Source organism: Crotalus tigris, unplaced genomic scaffold, assembly GCF_016545835.1.
Source record: "Crotalus tigris isolate CLP2741 ecotype Arizona unplaced genomic scaffold, ASM1654583v1 scf7180000023712.884563, whole genome shotgun sequence".
In the NCBI taxonomy this organism is placed as follows: Eukaryota; Metazoa; Chordata; class Lepidosauria; order Squamata; family Viperidae; genus Crotalus; species Crotalus tigris.
Genome location: NW_024100134.1, coordinates 741,831 through 761,106, shown reverse-complemented (window position 1 = coordinate 761,106; position 19,276 = coordinate 741,831).

The window sequence follows — 19,276 nt, the reverse complement described above, 5'->3', positions numbered from 1 at the left end:
GATTTACTGTTTCTTTCCGATTTGCAAAGGGGTCCCACAAAAATATCCCAGAGTAAAATCTTCTGGAAGGCCATCTCTTCCTCCCTCTGCCTCACTCCAAAAAGTAGCCCGATTTCATTAGCTGCAGCTCTGCCTTCATTATTGATAAACACCCCCCCCCCCAGAGGCTTTTCGGATTACGAGTTTCACCCTGATTAAAGTGTGCAAACTGACAAACCAGGTTGTCTTTGGGACACATCTTCTCTAGCCAGATTATTGTCTTTCCGAGTGCGGAATCCTCTCTCGGACTAATTCCGGCACCCAGCAATGCCCGGCCTTTGGCTAAGCTCCAGTTGTCAAACTTAAAGACAAGATCAGCCTGGGCAGATCGGGGGGGGGGCAAGGCGGCACAGCCTTTAAGATGCCGGATGGGATTGAGGGCGCTTGATCATTGGAGATTTCAAATGGGTTTTCTCGGCTAATCCGAACCGCTTTTCCTGTCCGTGGCTCTTGGGCGGGTGGCTTTATTGCAGCTGAAGTGGGAAAGGGACCAAGGCTGCCAAGCCTGGAGGCCTTCAAAGAGACGTCAAGGGTGCCAGCTTTGGCCCAGGATCAGTACACCGGTCTGTGCTTGTGGGCCGATTAAAGAGAATATTTGTAGATCAGGGTTGAATCAGAGGAGGCTCTCTGAGCTTCTTAGAGACGTTTCATGACCCAGCTGGGTAACGTCATCAGTGCTAGAAGGGAGTGGGGTTTGCAGAGAGGAGGAGGAGGAGGAGGGGGTGGAGGAGGAGGAGGAGGAAGATAATTGTGGGGTCCTTGCTGCTCTTTGAGTTTGGTGGCTTCTTGCAGACATTTCATGACCCAACTAGGTAACATCATCAGTGCTAGAAGGGAGTGCGGTTTGCAGAGAGGAGGAGGAAGAGGAGGAGGAGGACAGCAACTGTGGAGTCTTTGATGCTCTCTGAGTTTGGTTGTTTTCTTGCAGATGTTTCATAACCCATCTAGGTAATATCATCAGTGCTAGAAGGGAGTGGGGTTTGCAGAGAGGAGGAGGAGGAGGAGGAGGAGGAGGAGGAGGAGGAGGAGGAGGAAGAGGAGGAAGACAACTGTGGGGTTCTTGCTGCTCTCTGAGTTTGGTTGTTTTCTTGCAGACATTTCATGACCCAACTAGGTAACATCATCAGTGCTAGAAGGGAGTGGGGTTTGCAGAGAGTAGGAGGAGGAGGAGGAGGAGGAGGAGGAGGAGGAGGAGGAGGAGAAGAAGAAGAAGAAGAAGAAGAAGAAGAAGAAGAAGAAGAAGAAGAAGAAGAAGAAGAAGAAGAAGAAGAAGAAGAAGAAGAAGAAGAAGAAGAAAGAAGAAGAAGAACTGTGGGGTTCTTGCTGCTCTCTGTGCTTGGTGGCTTCTTGCAGACGTTTCATGACCCAACTAGGTAACATCATCAGTGTTAGAAGGGAGTGGGGTTTGCAGAGAGGAGGAAGGGTCCTTGGTGCTCTCTGAACTTGGCGGTTTCTTGCAGGCGTTTCATTTCCAAATTAGATAACATCATCAGTATCCTCAGTGAGCTTGTGCAAGACTGAAGTGAAGGAGCCTTGAAATAGTTACGACATCTGTAAAGCACCTTTCAGCTTCGCCAAATCTTCTTCAACGGGGTATCTGTTCCAGAGAGAGATCATGGCTCTCTTGCAACCATGGCTTTGTGGATGTAATTTACTAAAGTTGGTTTGACTTCAGTCAGGGAAGGAAGGGTGGGATGGCAATAGCTTTATTTGTTCTACAACTTTCCACCTTGGTTTCTAGCCGTGTTTTTTGGCCTTGGCAACTTAAAGATCTGCTGACTTCAACTACCAGAATTCCACAGGCAGCCAGTATCCCGGGGGTCACGTGATTAGTGGTGGGATTCAAATAGGTGAACAACCGGTTCTCTGTGTGGATGCCGCTTCCGGAAGTCCGTTCTGGGCCCGGCCAACAAAAAATTAGCTACTGATTCTGCCGAACTGGTGTGAACTGGCTGAATCCCACCACTGCACGTGATCCCCCTTTGCGTTCTTCTGACGAGCAAAGTCAATGGGGAAGCCAGATTCACTTAACAACTGTGTTACTAACTTAACAACTTCAGTGATTCACTTAACAACTGTGTCAAGAAAGGTCATAAAATGGGGCAAAACTCGCCTAACAACTGACGTGCTTAGCAACAGAAATTTGGGACTTGATTGTGGTCGTAAGTTGAGGGCTACCTTAAGATATTGTGAGGTCAGCCCCCCAGAGAAGGAAATATTAAAAGGGCAGAAAAATATATTTTCTCAAAGGATCTTAAAGAGGCAGAAAAGCATGCCCAGTTTTTCTTAATAGCCCCAAGTTTCCCTCCCCTAAGCAGAAACCAGCTCTGTAGAAATGCAGATGTAAATAATCCAGGAAAGTTGGAGGCTTCCAGCTAGAAGCTTAGGAAGACAAAAACACCTAAAATCTACATGCCCCACCCAAACTCTAAGACAGGACATAATAGGATTAACCCACAGACGCCAAAGGAGCACACTCAGACTCAGGTCAAAGTTCATGCCACAGGAACAACTCCAAACAAAAGGCTCCAGAGGGTATAAAAACCCATCCTTACATGTGCTCTCTCTCTTTTCTTCCAGAGCCATCTTTCTGTCTGGCTCTCCTCTTCAATAAACTGCAACCTTCTTTCTAAAGCAGTTGCCATGTTGTTTATTCCCGGCTTGGACTGAACCATGATGAAGACTTTTCCTTCAACAATATGCAGATGTTGTTTAAGGAGGCCAGCAGTTCCAAGTAAAGCTGCCTTTTGCAATTGACTGATGGGGAGGGATGTTTATCAATGGCAATGGTGTTTAAGTGGTATTCCAGATGTTTGGGGTTTTCACCCAAGGCTCCTGTGACTATTGACATAAAATAAGAGATAAGATTTATTGTTATTTTTTACTGTGCACACACTGGCCCACATTAAAAATGAAATTCTGTTGCCTTCTCTTTAAAAAAGTACATATCTATCCATACACACATATATACATGCTGTATACATACAGACACACACAGAGACACAGATAGACAGACAGACAGACAGACAGACAGACAGACACACAAACACACACACACATCTATGATCTACCCCATACCTATACAAGTACAATCTTGAGTTTTAATGTGGAGAAAAGCAAAGTCTTACATTTGCAGGAAAAATCAAAGGTACAAGTACAGATTAGGCAAGACCTGCCTTAAAACAGTAACTGTGAGAGGGACCTTAGAGTCCTAGTGGACGATCACTTGACCATGAGCCAGCCGTGTGCAGCAGCAACCAAAAAAGCTAACACAATCCTGGGTTGTATAAATAGGCATAGAATCAAGATCACACGAAGTACTAGCACCACTTTATAAAGCCATAGTAAGACCACACCTGCAATACTGCAGCCAATTTTGGTCACCATATCACAAAAAAGATGTTGAGACCTTGGAAAAAATTCAGAGACGAGCAACTAAGACGATCAATGGCTGGAGACTAAAACATACGAAGAATGGCTGCGGGACTTGGGTTTGGCTAGTCTAAAGCAGGGTCCCCAATCCCTGGTCTGTGGACAGGTACTAGGCCGCAGCATGCCAGCAACCGGTCCGCACAAACAAGCAAAGCCCCATCTGTGGGATGCAGGCAGCACACAAAACCACACACTCTCTGGTCCGTGGAAAAAGCTCTCTCCACGGAACCGGTTCCTGGTACCCAAAAGGTTGGGGACCTCTAGTGTAAAGAAAAGAAGAAATAGGGGAGACATGATAGCAATATTCCAGTATCTGAGGGGCTGCCATAAAGAAGAGGGGGCCACATTGTTCTCCAAAGCACCAGAGGGCAGGACAAGAAACAATGGTTGGAAACTGATCAAATAGAGAAGCAACCTAGAATTAAAGAGAAACTTCCTGACAGTGAGGACAATCAACCAGTGGAACAACTTGCCACCAGAGATCGTGGGGGCTTCATCCCTGGAGATTTTTAAGAGGAGACTGGACAGTCACCTGTCTGAGATGGTATTGGTTAATAATAATAATAACAACTAATAATAATAATTTAATAATTATAATAATATCTGTAATACCATCAAACATCTACATCTTCCGATCCCAGGTCCTGGGTAAGGACTCGTTAGGTAGACAAAATGCCAGATCCAGTCTGAACATCTGGCTGACTGTGCGATGATGCATAATAATAATAATAATAATAATAATAATAATAATAATAATAATAATATTCTGCTGCACAAGACCAAGCCTTAAGGACAAATGCATACAAAATCAAAATTGAGAAGACAGCAAAAGACAGTAAGTGCCGCCTGTGCAAAGAAGCTGAAGAAACAGTGGACCACTTGGTAAGCTGTTGCAAGAAGATTGCACAGACTGACTATAAGCAGCAACATGACAAAGTAGCAACAATGGTGCATTAGAAGATCTGCAAGAAATATCATTTGCCTGTAAGCAAAAACTGGTGGGATCATAAAATAGAGAAAGTCATAGAAAATGATAAAATTAAACTGCTCTGGGACTTCAGAATTCAAACAGACAAGCACCTGCAACATAACACCCCAGACTTAACAATTGTCGATAAGAAAGACAAAAAAGTCTGGATAGTGGACGTGGCAGTGCCTGGAGATAGCAGAATAGAAGAGAAAGAACTGGAGAAGATAACAAAATACAAAGACCTACAAATAGAAATAGAAAGACTGTGGCAAAAGCAAGCAAGGGTAGTACCAATAGTCATAGGCTCCTTGGGTGCAATCCCAAAACAACTGGAGCACCACTTGAACACCATTGGCATTGACAAATTCGCTATTAGTCAATTGCAAAAGGCGGCCTTATTAGGAACTGCTTCCATCCTGCGACGATATCTGTAATACCATCAAACATCCACATCTGCCTATCCCAGGTCCTGGGTAAGGACTCGATAGGTAGACAAAATGCCAAATCCAGTCTGAACATCTGGCTGACTGTGCGATGATCAATAATAATAATAATGTCTCTTCTTAAAAACTTACAGTGTTGGAGCATTCACCACTTCTGGAGGCAGGTTGTTCCACTGATTATTCTAACTGTCAGGAAATTTCTCCTTAGTTCTAGGTTGCTTCTTTCCTTGATTAGTTTCCATCCGTTGCTTCTTGTCCTGCCTTCAGGTGCTTTGGAGACTAGCTTGACTCCCTCTTCTTTGTGGCAGCCCCTGAGATATTGGAACACTGCTATCATGCCCCCCTCATCCTTCTCTTCTTTAGACTAGACATACCCAATTCCAGCAACAGTTCTTTGTATGTTTTAGCCTCCAGTCTCCTGATCATCTTTGTTGCTCTTCTCTGCACTCTTTCTAGAGTCTCAACATCTTTTTTACATCATGGTGACCAAAACTGGATGCAGTATTCCAAGTGTGGCCTTACCAAGGCATTGTAAAGTGGTATTAATACTTCACATGATCTTGATTCTATCCCTCTGTTAATGCAACCTAGCACTGTGTTGGCCTTTTTGGCAGCTCCAGCACACGGCTGGCTCCTATTTAAGTGATTGTCCAGTAGGACTCCGAGATCCCTCTCACAGTTGCTACTATTGAGCAAGGTACCCCCTCTACTGTACCTGTACATTTGGTTTTTCTTACTTTTTTCACCATTGAATTTCATTTTGTTAGATAGTGGCCAGTGTTCAAGTCTGTCCAGGTCCTCCTGTATCTTAAGCCTGTCTTCTGGAGTGTTGGCTATTCCTGCCAGCTTGGCGTCGTCTGCAAATTTGATGAGTTCCCCATCTATCCCCTCGTCCAAATCGTTGATGAAGATGTTGAAGAACCCAGAACAGAGCCCTGGGGCACCCCACTACACACTTTCCTGCATGTAGATGCAGTTCCATTGAGGACCACACGCTGAGTACGGCCGGTCAGCCAGCTATGGATCCATCTGGTGGTGATGCTCTCTAACCCACATTTTTCTATCTTATCAAGTAGTAGGTTGTGATCTACTTTATCAAATGCCTTACTGCTTGAGCAGAGGGCTGGACTAGAAGACTTCCAAGGTCCCTTCCAGCTCTATTCTATTCTATTCTATTCTATTCTATTCTATTCTATTCTATTCTAAACATTTTCCTGGGACACGTAGATTCGCTTTCATTCATGGTCATTACATTTTAAAACGTTGCCATCGATTTTCTTAAATGGGTTTATGGGCGACTGCTGTTGTTGCTGGAACGCTCGTATCGCGTTGGGTTTGGAGCGTATGCTAAATAGTTCTAATGCATTCCCTGAACAGCAGAGGTCGTTGAGACATTAATTCTGCAGCACAGATAAATCACCCGCTTTCCCTTCCCCTTCAGCTTTTAGGAGTTCTGTTGCATTTTGATAGTTACCTGGATCTGTGCGTGCATTTAAAAATCTCTACAGCTTTGCAAAGGGTAGAGATTAATGCCTGTCCCCCCCTTTTTTTACAGGGATTAAATAGTAAATTAACCCAGAAAGATAACCAAGCAGATCAGTGTGATCAAAGCAAAAGTATCACTTATTTAAACGAGGCACTTGCCAGAGAAGTTGACCGGCAAAGGAGCTGATTCTTTTGCATGTGGATTGAATCAGGAGCAATCCATAATTGATTCTTTACAAGGCCTTGAGCCGGTGAGATGGATTCAATGTTAAAGGCTCTGGCTATTTAAAACGGCTTCTTCTAAAAGCAGGTTGGCCAGTAAGAGCTATTTTACTAGATTTGACACATTAACCATATCATTCTGAAATGCGCTTGGCTCCGTACTCTAAATCTCAGAATCTCCAGAGGTTTTGGTAGTTAAATTGTGCAAAAGAGAGACTGCTTGAACCATGATCAAATTAAGGCCAGGTGGAGAGGCATTGCTTTATCTTTAGGAATTAGGGACTTCTGGCTTAAATATTTATTAATATTAATATGAATCAAAGTTCAAATATATATTTATAGTGTGATTTATATTTATATGTGTATATATGTGTCTCTGTCTCTCTGTCTCTCTATGTACATATGTTTGGGTGTGTGTACATTTACCATCATTTTGTATAACTTGAGACTTTTGGATACTGTTATTGTTATTATATTATTGTTATCCTTGAGATGATAACATTGTTTGGTGGGTGGTTTTTTTTTTTTCCTTTTCTTTCGAGCGTGGGCACTGCAAATTCATTTTAATGTGTGCCATTATGTACACAGAAAAATGACAAAGGTTATCTTATTTCATATCTTATCTTATATTACCATCATCATTTTGGCCATGGTCTTATCCACTGTAGGATGGAGGCCTCTTCTGCATGTTTCCAACAAATTTGGTCCTTAAATTCCTTTTGCCAGCTGGGCCTGGAATACTTGCTGATGTCGGCGATCCATCTTGTTTTAGGTCTCTTTCCTGGATGCTTTTGATCAAGTGCGATCCATTCTATGATTACTTTGCCCCCCCCCCCGCCCTCAGTTCTTCTTGCTATATGACCAGTTCCATTTGCATTTCAATTCTAGTGGGATACTACAAGGTTCCATCTTAGGCCCAGTACTCTTCAATATCTTCATAAATGACTTAGATGAGGGAATTGAAGGGGAACTCATCAAATTTGCAGATGACACCAAATTGACAGGAGTAGCCAACACTCCAGAAGACAAGCTCAGGATCCAAAAAGATCTTGACAAACTTGAACAATGGGCCCTATCCAACAAAATAAGTTTCAATATGGAGAAAAGCAAAGTTTTACATCTAGGCAGGAAAAATCAAAGGTACAAGTACAGATTGGGTGAGCTCTGGCTTAAAAACAATAACTGTGAGAAGGACCTTGGAATCCTAGTGGACGATCACTTGACTATGAGCCAACAGTGTGCAGCAGCAACCCAAAAAACTAATACAATCCTGGGTTGTATAAACAGAGGCATAGAATCAAGATCACGCGAGGTATTAGTACCACTTTATAAAACCCTAGTAAGACCATACCTGGAATACTGCAGCTAATTTTGGTCACCATATCACAAAAAAGATGTTGAGAGTTTGGAAAAAAAATTCAGAGAAGTGTAACTAAGATGATCAAAGGCCTGGAGACTAAAACATACAAAGAACGGCTACGGGACTTGAGTTTGGCTAGTCTAAAGAAAAGAAGAAATAGGGGAGACCTGATAGCAGTATTCCAATATCTGAGGGGCTGCCACAAGGATTAGGCTGTTGTTTACTGTTAGCTTGTGCATTGGAGATGGTAGTTCCTTGATTGGAATATTGTTTACTTCTCGATTGTTGGTCTAGTGCAGGGATCTGCAACCTTGACAACTTTAAGACTTATGGACTTCAGCTCCCATAATTCTTGGTCTAGTGTTAATCCTGGTGAATCACTGTTCCTCTGGGTGTTGATTGGGTCTTTTTGTTTCCTTTTTAGCTTTTTGATTGTCTCTTTTGAATGGCGTGTAGCTGTTGTTTATGTGCCTGGCGTGTAGCTGTTGTTTATGTGCCTGTGGATGGCCGATATGTCTGAGTGTCAGGCTTCCAGGAATTCTATGGCATTTTTTTTATTCTTGGTTTGATCTAGGATGCTTACATTTTCCCAGTTGAAACTATGCTGAAGTCTGTCCATGGGTTGTGCAATTAAGGAGTTTTCTTCACATCTTCTGATTGTTAGCTGGTATTCTTGGATGCTCTATTTCTTATTTAGGGCATGTAAGTAGACATTTTCCACTGAGACAGAACAGGGATGGCATTATCATATTTATAGCTTCTGTTGTTTGAAGTTTGGGTGTCACTGCATTGTTTTATTGGTTTTGTTGACGATTTTTTATTAGATGTTTTACTGAGGGCATTTTTTTTAAATTGTATTTTTACTGATTACAGTATATATTGCTGGCCATTGCCTCCAGCTCTTGGGAATTTGAATTTCAAATAAATAAATTGCTACTTCCTGGAAGGTTAAAAATGCAATTATTGGATGTTCCTTAGGCTTTGTTTTTCGTTGCATGGCTTTTGAAGCATGATTTCATGAGCGGAAATGATTCACAGCCAGAAGGAAATAAATCTGATTTTAAAGTCATTTAGTCCTTTTTAGTCATTGGTTTAAAGGGGTTTTGTCATTTTTCATTGAGGCTGTCTCCTCTGAATTCTGCAGACAGGGCCCTGGTTAAGATTTTATGACATTTTAAAGAGTGTCTTGGTTGAGAATGATCAGTCCAACAGGAGAAAGAAATTAAAGGTTGCTTTTTTCATTCCTGGAAGCCACGATGTTTTTTTTCCCCGTGTAATTCTTTTAATGCCCTTTGAATTAATTTAAATTAGTTCTTTTTTCCCCTTTTATTCTTTTAATGTCTCAGAAGGGGGAAAGTCTGCACAGCAACTGAGAATTCTGTTGTCTAATGAAAGCATTGAATTTATTTATGTATTTATACAATTTATGTCTCATCTTTCCTCCACAGGTTAGTGGCAGTACACATAGCAATCTCCCCTTGAATGTTAGCCCCTAAATATACCTGGGAGTTGTTATTGTTGTTGTTGTTAGTTGCAAAGTCATGTCCGACCCATCGTGACCCCATGAACAACGTTCCTCCAGGCCTTCCTGTCCTCTGCCATCTTCTGGAGTCCATTTAAGCTCACGCCTACTGCTTCAGGGACTCCATCCAGCCACCTCATTCTCTGACGTCTCTTTCTTCTATTGCCCTCCATCTTTCCCAGCATCAGGCTCTTCTCCAGTGAGTCCTTCCTTCTCATTAGGTGGCCAAAGTACTTGAGTTTCAACTTCAGGATGTGGCCTTCTAAAGAGCAGTCGGGGTTGATCTCCTCTAGGACTGACCGGTTTGAACGCCTTGCAGTCCAGGGGACTCGCAGGAGTCTTCTCCAGCACCACAGTTCAAAGGCCTCCATTCTTTGGCACTCAGCCTTTCTTATGGTCCAACTTTCACAGCCATACATTGCAACTGGGAAAACCATGGCCTTGACTGTATGCACTTTTGTTGGCAGGGTGACCTCTCTGCTTTTTAGCATGCTGTCTGGGAGTTAAATAATTTTAACAGTTTCCAAATCCCTTTGCCCCAATTCTTTGTGCAGTTTAAATCACTCTTATTAAACTCCCAAATACAGGTGGTCCTCAACTGCCATCACAATTGAGCCCAAATTGTGTTGTTGTTAAGCTGAGACATCTGTTAAATGAATTTTGCCCCAATTTACAACCTGTCTTACCACGATTATTAAGGGAATCATGCAATTGTTCAATTAATCACATGTTTTGTGAAGTCATTCTGGCTTCCCCATTGACTTTGCCTGTTGGAAGGTCGCAAAAGTCGATCACATGACGCCGGGACTTTGCAACCATCATAAGTACAAGTCAGTTGCCCAGTGTCTTAATTTTAACCACATGACCATGAGTTAGGTGACCAACTTTTTTACAGTGAAAAGGAGGACACAAATAAATTGAAGAAAAAAATATCGTAAATAAAAGAAACATTTTATTCATTGCAACAATACAGAATACACTATAATATGATAAATGCTTACATGCTGCACCCCCACCTGCAGCCGCCCCGCCAGCACAGCTGCCCCACCGTGTAGAGCGGGCCCCGTGGCTCCCAAAGCACCAGCTGTGCCAGCTCCGGCCCCAGGGGGCAGCCTGCCGTCAACACACCCCACCTGCAGCCGCTCCACCAGCACCACTGCCCACTCTGCGTAGTCCTGTGTAGAGCAGGCCCCACGGCTCCCACAGCACAGGGGGCAGCCGGCCACCGCTGCCCCTCACACCCCTGCCCGCAGCAGCCCCGCCGCCCCTGCCTCTTGCACCCGCAGCCATTATTACCCTAGCAGTGCCAAAGATCCAGTCTCCTCCAGGTATCTTCGGGACTAACTAGGAGATGGTGTAGTTGGGTAGCAGGGAGGGGTGCAAAGTTCCTACCAATTCGCCTTCGCTGCAGACAACTTGCATGTGCAAAGTTTGCCGGCCGGGTGTTTTGGCGCGCTCAGCAGCAATTCCTATTGGCTTTCGAAAGCCAATAGCGGGAGTAGCACAGCTCATGCAAAAGTTGAAAGAAAACCATCAAAAAAAGGTGCCGGAACGCCGTTCTGAGCATTCTATGAGAAAAAAAAAAGCCCTGCAGATTAGTCTTCAAATATCGAAAAGGAGGACATGTAGGAGGACACTTTTTGAGGGAGGACAGAACTCACAAAAGGAGGACTGTCCTCCCTAAAGGAGGATGGTTGGTCACCTTACCATGAGGATGCTGCAACAGTTGTAAGTGTGGAAAACGGTCAACAGTCACTTTTTTCAGGGCTGTTGTAACTTTGAATGCCCCCTAAACAAATTGTTGTAGGTTGAGGACTACCTGTATTGCCCTGTTTCCTGACTTGAAGAAGCAAGATTCTAGTCCACATTGGGGCTGAAATAACTAATAGGATACGGTGAAAATGAGAAGGAATCAAGACTAAAGAGGACAGTAGAACAGCAATGTTTGTTTCTGTAACAAAAGATGAAGATTTATACTCTAACTCAGAGGCCCCCAACCTTTTGGGCACCAGGGACCGTGTCCAAAAGGTTTTTCCACGGACCAGAAAGTGAGTGGTTTTGTGTGCTGCCTGCATCCCACAGATGGGGCTTTGCTTATTTGTGTGGACCAGTTGCTGGCATGCCACAGCCCGGTACCGGTCCACAGATCAGGGGTTGGGGACCCCTACTCTAACTCTTTTCCAGAATAAACATTATTTATTTAATTTATATGCCATCTATTTCACAATTGCATGAATTCTGGGTGATTACATTTATAGGCAGGTCTCAACTTACAACCCTTTGTTTAGTAACGGTTCGAAGTTGCAATGATACTGAAAAAAGTGACTTACCTCTAGTCCTCACGTTTACGACCATTGCAGTTATCCACCCAGTTCATGATTGAAATTCAGACATTGGGCAACTGGCATGTATTTAGCACAATTGCAGTGTCTCGGGGTCATGTGATTACCATTTGTGTCCTTTCTAGCCGGCTTCCGCTAAGCAAAGTCAACGAGGGAAGCCCGATTTGCTTAACAATGACATGATTCACTTAACAGCTGCAACCACCATAGCAAAAAAGTTCATAAAATTGGGTGCAACTCACTTAAAAGCCACTTTGCTTAGTAATAGAAATTGCGGGTCCCAATTGTAGTCGTAAGTCGGAGATTACCTGTAATTCTTTCCCTGGTTTCCTTCATCCCTTTCTCTTCAAACTCTCTCTCCTGAGTTTAGTTAAATCTTTTATACTTGCAAGATTATCTACCTGCTGCCAATTTACTTGTGCCATTAGCAGAAGCCAACTCTGTTTGTAGTACTGTTGATCGGGGTCCATCAAAAAGAGCCTCCCTTGATGCCCATCCTCAAAGAACATTAATGGGAGTGCTACTTTGACTGTTGATGGGTTCTCTTTTGCTTTCTTAGGGTAGCTGATCCTTTAGGAAGCCTCAAATTACTCATTCACTGAGACTTCTGGGGGTGAATTGCAGTGACACGATAACCAGATCCTTTTTTTATGATGAACCTAGCCAGCATTCAAGCCTACTTTAAAGAGATCTGGTTCCACAAAGTGGAATTCAGTTAGAATTTCATGAGTAAAACCTCAATATGGTTTTGAGTACTTCCATTGCAACGAATATCTGAAGGGCAAGTGCATTTTTTAATACTGACATCACTACAATTCTCTGGTTGGAAGGAAAGGGAAAGAAACGAGAGAAATTTTTGAATTTATACACATCTAAAGGTTCTGGGCAATGTCAGAAGAACATAGAATAAAAGAGTTGGAAGGGATCTTGGAGAGCATCTAGTCCAACTACATTTCAGACAAGTGACTGTCCAGTCTCTTCTTAAAAGCCTCCAACAATGGGGCACCCACAACTTCTGGAGGCAAGTCGTTCCACTGGTTAATTGTTCTCAATGTCAGGAAATTTCTCCTTATTTCTAGGTTGCTTCTCTCTTTGATCAGTTTCCATCTGTTGCGTCTTGTCCTGCCTTCAGGTGCTTTGGATAATAGCCTGACTCCCTCTTCTTTGGGGCAGCCCTTCAAATATTGGAAGACTGCTATCATGTTACCCCTAGTCCTTCTTTTCTCTAGACTGGCCATACCCAATTCCTGCCTCCAGCCCCCTAATCATTCTTGTTGTTTGCCTCTCCCCTTCTTTCCCCTCTTCTCTTCTCTTCTCTTCTCTTCTCTTCTCTTCTCTTCTCTTCTCTTCTCTTCTCTTCTCTTCTCTTCTCTTCTCTTCTCTTCGTAATAGTAATAGTAGTAAAGTTGGAAGGGACCTTGGAGGTCATCTAGTCCAACCCCCTGCTCAGGCAGGAAACCCTACACCATTTCGGACAAATGGCTGTCCAGTCTCTTCTTAAAAACTTCCAGTGTTGGAGCATTTACTGCTTCTGGAGGCAGGTTGTTCCACTGATTAATTGTTCTCACTGTCAGGAAGTTTCTCCTTAGTTCTAGGTTGCTTCTCTCCTTGATTAGTTTCCACCCGTTGCTTCTTGTCCTGCCTTTAGGTGCTTTGGAAAATAGCTTGATTCCCTCTTCTTTATGGCAGCCCCTGAGATATTGGATCTTCTCTTCTCTTCTCTTCTCTTCTCTTCTCTTCTCTTCTCTTCTCTTCTCTTCTCTTCTCTTCTCTCCTCTCCTCTCCTCCCTCTCTTCCTTTCCTTTCCTTTCCCTTCCCTTCCCTTTCCCTCCCCTCCTCTCTCCTTCCTTCCTTCCTTCCTTCCTTCCTCCCTCTCTCTTTGTCCCTTTCCTTCCTCTTCCTCTTCAGATCTGCCTGTCTCCAATACACCCAGCCGTTGCACCTAGCATTCTTAGCCATGTCTGCATAAAACAAAACCTGCTTCTTTTGAAAACCAAAAATGCATACAGGCAACCAAGCTTGAAGAGGCAGTTAAGCTTGTGGATTTTGTGTGTGTGTGTGTGTGTGTGTGTGTGTGTGTGTGTAGTTGTAAAGACTGGTCTCAGTGACAATGCCCAGAAATCCCAAGGAAAGGTTTCTCCCCCTCCCTCTCCCCCTTTCCAGGCTGTCTTCCTTCCTTCATAATGATAAATGGCTTCATCAAGTTGGCTGCTTGGTGGGCAGGAGAGTAAGCAGGCCTGGCTGCCTTTGAGTGTCTTGCTAAACCTTTATCATGGGTTATTTTTTTTCTTTGAGGCTTCTGTTGAAGGAGATTGAGGTGAAGAAAGTTTTATCGGCTGAGGACAGGTAAAGGGGCTTGATGCATTGGCTCAACTACGGACGTAAAATAGATGACTTTTGTGCCAAGTGTTTTGTTCTGACTGGGGTCGCACAATAAGGTTCCTCTAGGCTACGGGTAGGCAACCTTGGCTCTTTTATGACTCGTGGACTTCAACTCCCAGAATTCCTGAGCCAGCCATACTGAGGGGAAAGGGAGAGGTTTCCATGCTGAGCCATGCTGGCTCAGGAATTCTGGGAGTTGAAGTCCATGAGTCATGAAGGGGCCATTGTTCCCCACCCCTGATATAGGTCAGGGGTAGGCAATTGTGGCTCTTTTATGACTCGTGGACTTCAGCTCCCAGAATTCCTGAGCCAGCCATGCTGAGGAGAAAGGGAGAGTTTCCATGCTGAGCCATGCTGGCTCAGGAATTCTGGGAATTGAAGTCCACGAGTCATAAAAGAGCCAAGGTTGCCTACCCCTGCTAGGCCAATGTTTTTTAACCTTGGCAGCTTAAAGATGTGTAGACTTCAACTCCCAGAATTCACGTTAAAATGGTAACCGTGCTGTCCAAGCCCCACCATTTATTTATTTGTTTGTTTATGTACCCTATCTTTATTATTTTTACAAATAAGACGGCAAACACATCCAACACACCTTCCTCTTTCTATTTTCCCAACAAGAACCTTGTGAGGTGGGTTGGGCTGTGAGAGAAAGAGGGGGACTGGCCAAAAGTCACCCAGCAGCTTTCATGCCTAAGGCGGGACTAGAACTGATAATCTCCTGGCAATTGGTCCAGAGTCACCCAGCTGATTTTAATGGCTAAATCCAGATTATAACTCACCGTCTCCTGCTTTCTAGCCGGATGCCTTAACCACTAGGTCGGGGGTAGGCGACCTTGACTCTTTTATGACTCGTGGACTTCAACTCCCAGAATTCCTGAGCCAGCATGGCTTAGCATAGAAACCTCTCCCTTTCTCCTCAGCATGGCTGGCTCAGGAATTCTGGGAGTTGAAGTCCACGAGTCATAAAAGAGCCAAGCTTGCCTACCCCTGCACTAGGCCAAACTGGCTCTGAGATTTATATATAATTCATATTATTGTATTGTATTGTATTGTATTGTATTGTATTGTTATTCTATTCTATTCTATTCTATTCTATTCTATTCTATTCTAGTCTAGTCTAGTCTAGTCTAGTCTAGTCTAGTCTAGTCTAGTCCAGTGCGTTGCATTGTATTGTATGATTTCTACACAATTATACAAGATCTTCTGCCCTGGAGATCTTACTTGGTAACATAACAAAACATCTACAACTACAAATGACTCAAACCATATGCAGAAAAGTCCAACAATGCTACATATATTTATCGCTTCAACTTCAGTTTGGCTTCAACACAACAGCTGGAATTGGGCATGTCTAGTTGAATGAAGAAAAGGACGAGGGATGACATGATAGCAGTGTTCCAGTATCTCAGGGGCTGCCACAAAGGAGAGGGAGTCAAGTTATTCTCCAAAGCACCTGAAGGCAGGACAAGAAGCAACGGATGGGACCTAATCAAGGAGAGAAGCAACCTAGAACGAAGGAGAAACTTCCTGACAGTTAGAACAATTAACCAGTGGAACAACCTGCCTCCAGAAGCAGCAAATGCTCCAACACTGGAAGTTTTTAAGAAGAGACTGGACAGCCATTTGTCCAAAATGGTACAGGATCTCCTGCTTGAGCAGAGGGTTGGACTAGAAGACCTCCAAGATCCCTTCCAGCTCTATTTTGATTGGTTGACTTCAAGGACTGATTCTTATTTCACAGGTTTCCGGTGAAACACAACCTTTCAACCACGTATACCAGAAACTCACTTGACCAAGCTGCAGTCAAGTGTTTCTCCAGGGTAGGGACAAAAAAGTTAAAATGGTGGCTATAGTTGTGTCATGGAAGTTCCACTTTAGTTTTTAGGAGCGTTGCACATTAAAAGTTGATTTATTTTATCTATGTTTGGATTTGTTTATTCCCTTTTTTATTTTTTTATTCCCTGCCTTTATTATTTTTATAAATAACTCAAGGAGGCAAACATACTTAATACTCTTTAACTCACAGTTTCCTGATGATTGGGCTAGTGTCAATCAGATGGTTGTCATGCCCAACGCAGGATTAGAAATCATCTGGTGATTGACCCAAAGTCACCCAGCTGGCTTTCATGCCTAAAGTGGGACTAGAACTCACCGTCTCCTGGTGATTGGCCAAAGTCACCCAGATAGCTTTCATGCCTAAGGTAGAACTAAAACTCATCTCTCCTGGTGCTTGGCCCAAAGTTTCCCAACAAGCTTCCATGTCTAAGGTGGGACTAGAACTCACAGTTTCCTGGTGATTGGCCTAAAGTCATCCAACCAGCTTTCATGCCCAAGGCAGGACTAGAACTCACTGTCTCCTGGTAATTGGCCCAACGTTTCCCAGCCAGCTTTCATCTCTAAGGTGGGACTAGAACTCACAGTCTCCTGGTGATTGGTCCGAAGTTACCCATCTGGCTTTCATTCCAAAGGTGGAACTAGAACTCACCATCTCCTGGTTTCCAGCTTAGTCCCTTAACCACTCAACCAAGTGGCCACCATTCTGGCTTTTTTTTTTTTAATCCATACCTTTCACACACCTTTGTTCCTTTATGTTTTTTAAAGCAAGAGCAGGTCAAAATTGACCAGGTGGTAGAGGAAGGCTTTCACTATATATATATATATATGAGAATGCCGAATTTCACTCTACATTTATGAGAACGCCGAAGAAGTGAGCAAAGATTGCAGACAACGGAATTTGCTTGCGATACAAATCTGGAACCAATGTTACAATATTGATTTCAGGGAGCATCTGCGCCGATTAAATCTGGAAGCAATCCAGAATTTGCAGATGTCCTGAGAATTTATTTTGCAGTGGATCTGCCCCCAAATTGCGAACCATTTGTACCTTCTGTCCAGGGGTGCCGGAGAATCCTAATATAGGCTGGAAAAATCTTGCCCTGGACTTTCTCTTCTTATAAGAGATTTCTCCTCCCTCTGAAAAGAAACTTATTTTTTTTCTCTACATATTGCATTATGAATTAATGACATAATAAAAGTAATGTGAAGCAGCTCAAATGTTCCAGATTGCAAAGACTTCCTTTCTCCTTGCTGTAAGCAAATCACTTTTGCCCAAATGTGCCCTTTTTAATTCCAGATGTTGGCTTTTCTCAAATGCAAAGTCTGCCAAAATTAATGCATCCACTTTTTTTTCCTTTGACTCCATGAATTAAGTTTCCTTTATATATAAAAAAAAAATAACAAAAAGGCCCAGCATATTTTAACATGAGATTTACAGATAGTCCTCAACTTACTAGTCTAAAGAAAAGAAGAAATGGGTGACAGGATAGCAATATTCCAATATTTGAGGGGCTGCCACAAAGAAGAAGGTGTCAAACTATTCTCTAAAGCACCAGAGGGCAGGAGAAAAAACAATAGTTGGAAACGAATCAGGAAAGAAGTAACCTGGAATTAAGGAGAATGTTCCTAAAAGTGAGGACAATTAATCAGTGGAACAGCTTGCCCCCAGAAATCGTGGACACTCTTATCACTAGAGATTTTTAAGAAGAGACTGGACAGTCACTTGTCTGAAACAGTATAGGTTCTCCTGCTCAAGCTGGGGCTGGACTAGAAGACCTCCAAGGTCCCTCCCAGCTTCTATTCTATTCTGTTCTGTTCTAATTCTATTCTATTCTCAATAAAGATTCTATTCTATTCTATTCTCAGTAAAGATTCTATTCTATTCTATTCTATTCTAAATAAAAACTCTATTCTATTCTATTCTATTTTCTATTCTATTCTATTCTATTCTATTCTATTCTCAATAAAGATTCTATTCTATTCTATTTTCTATTCTATTCTTTGTTGTTGTTGTTAATTGTGAAGTAGTGTCCGACCCATCGCGACCCCATGGACAATGTTCCTCCAGGTCTTCCTGTCCTCTACCATCTTCTGGAGTCCATTTATGTTCACACCTACTGCTTCAGTGACTCCATCCAGCCACCTCATTCTCTGTCGTCCCCTTCTTCTATTGCCCTCCATCTTTCCCAGCATCAGGCTCTTCTCCAGTGAGTCCTCCCTTCTCATTAGGTGGCCAAAGTATTTGAGTTTCAACTTCAGGATCTGGCCTTCTAAAGAGCAGTCGGGGTTGATCTCTTCTAGGACTGACCGGTTTGAACGCCTTGCAGTCCAAGGGACTCGCAGGAGTCTTCTATTCTATTCTATTCTATTCTATTCTATTCTATTCTATTCTATTCTATTCTATTCTATTCTATTCTAAATATTCTGTTCTGTTCTATTCTATTCTATTCTCAATAAAGATTCTATTCTATTCTATTCTATTTTCTATTCTATTCTAAATAAAGATTCTATTTTATTCTCAATAAAGATTCTATTCTAATCTATTCTATTCTATTCTATTCTCAATAAAGATTCTATTCTATTCTCAATAAAGATTCTATTCTATTCTATTCTATTCTATTCTAAATATTCTGTTCTGTTCTATTCTATTCTATTCTCAATAAAGATTCTATTCTATTCTATTCTATTTTCTATTCTATTCTAAATAAAGATTCTATTCTATTCTCAATAAAGATTCTATTCTAATCTATTCTATTCTATTCTATTCTCAATAAAGATTCTATTCTATTCTCAATAAAGATTCTATTCTATTCTATTCTATTCTATTCTATTCTAAATAAAGATTCTATTCTGTTCTCAATAAAGATTCTATTCTATTCTATTCTATTCTATTCTATTCTATTCTATTCTATTCTATTCTATTCTATTTCTATTCTATTCTTACTGTTGTTTGTTTAGTGACTATTCAAAGTTACAACAGTGCTGAAAAAGGGACTTATGACGGGGTCCTTGTGCTTATGATGTAATCCAATGATCACAAGAAAAAAATTGGGGCGCCTGGCAACTGGCATGTATTTGTGATCATTGCAGCATCCTGCCGTCATGTGTTCCACATCTGCAAGCTTCCAGCTGGCTTCCAACAAGCAAAGTTGGGGGGGAGGGGGAAGCTGGATTCATTTAATGACTGCATGAGTCGCTTAACTGCATTGGTTCATTTAATAGCCCTAGCCAAAAACCTTCATA